Genomic DNA, 1,807 nt, shown 5'->3' with positions numbered 1-1,807 from the left:
GGTCTCCCCACATCGGTGCAGGGTCCCAGTCATTTACAACTTCCAGTGTTTATGTCAGTTCTTTCAAATCTTCAGCAGAGACTGCCATGTCATCTGTGAAAAAAGACAGTTTGATTTCTAGTGGTTCACCATCAAGGATAATATCAGCTGTGGGTTTCCGTAGATATTTTGTATAAGAATTGAGAAAATGTCGCTCTATTCCTAGTTTATGGAGGATTTTAAAATCATAAATGGGTATTACAAAGGCATCTTTGTAACTGCTCATGTAACTGCACAGATCTAATGGCAATATTCATGTATGTTGTGGGCTTCCTGTGGATTCAGATTCCTTCCTTGTGCACTAGGAAATGTGACATGTTTACCCCTAGTGTCTTGAAGGGAAACCAAAATCTGTTTGTAGGGGGGGAAGTGGAGGGGGGAAAAGTGTATTTGCTATGTTCAATTTTAAGTGTCACTGTCTTGACACTTAGGGTTTGAGATCGGAGAGAAGGAGGGGATTTGCCCTTACTGTCTGAACATTTTAAACTAGTTCTTGATGCCTGCAGCTGGCTGGAGTCTGGAGAGATTAAGTCTACCATAGTTCCCTTCTGTGCTGTGGAAGGACAGGTAAATGTAGAGCAACAGAGAAATGTGATCTATGTGTGAGCAGGTGTAGGGAATTTATTGGTTTATTAATTTATTTATTTTAACAGAAGGCTGAGGAAGAAGGTCCCAGTAAAAGCTCCACCCAGAGCTGTGAACAGAGCTGTTAACAGTCTTACGAGTTGGGGGATGGGGTCATAAAGCCAGTGTGAACTCTGGGGATACTGCCATTTACGCTGACCACATTTCTTACCTCAGTTTTCACAGATGCCCAAAATAAAACTTGGCATCCACTCTGCCTGCAAGGTGGACTGTGTCTGACCTCAGACTGTTTTGTCATCAAAGGAGAAAAGAGTCCACACATACATCCTCCGTAGAGTGATGCCCACACAGTGGCCAGTTCATTTAAGGCCTCCTGTGGTCACCATTTGCATGGTCTTGCAGGGCTCCAGGCCTTCTCTGCTCCTTGCATAGAAAGCTGCACTTTTCAGAACTGTTTGTGGCAAACTGCTCTTCTGCCCAAACCTGCTTAGACTAGCTAGGGCACTACACTGGTGTTCTACCTTCCTTTCCCAGAAATTGATGCTGGCGCTGATCCAATCAAGGACACCTGCATGCAAGTGGCTGCAAGACACCAGCAGGGGGAGCCCCAAAAAAAGTCACTCCAGCTAGACAAAAAAGGGTCAATTAAAAACTTTTTTTTTTCAGAGGCCAGGGTAATGTTTTTCTTCTTGTTTAAGATATACAGAACCGGGGCAGGGGAACCCAGAGGGGCTTGGGTCGCCTGGCCCAGGTCCTGGAACCCACCTAGTAGGTGGATGTCGGGTTTGTGAGCCTCAGGGATGGGGGATCTGGCGGGGCTCAGGTTGCATGGCCCAGGTATCTTGGTCCGCCTGCAAGGTGGGTGCTGGGTTTGTGAGCTCTGGGGGTTATGAATCCAGTAGGGTTCGGGTCTTCTGGCCTGGGTCCTGGGGCCCAGCTGTGAGGTGGGTGCCAGGTTCATGAGCCCCAGAGTTGGGGGATCCAGTGAGGCTTGGGATGACTGGCCCAGGTCTTTGGGCTCACCTACAAGAACATTTCCTACTTAGTTAAAAAGACGGAGCAGTGGACACAGGCCCAACTGTAAAAAGAGAATATGGCAGCTCCTTTGGTGCCATTGTAGAAGAAGGAGAACAGAACAAACTGCACGACTACCCAGTAAAACAATGACAGCAAACAAAAAATC

The sequence above is a fragment of the Ochotona princeps genome, chromosome 29 (genome assembly GCF_030435755.1).
Source record: "Ochotona princeps isolate mOchPri1 chromosome 29, mOchPri1.hap1, whole genome shotgun sequence".
NCBI classification, from domain to species: Eukaryota; Metazoa; Chordata; class Mammalia; order Lagomorpha; family Ochotonidae; genus Ochotona; species Ochotona princeps.
This window is presented reverse-complemented; position numbering follows the sequence as displayed.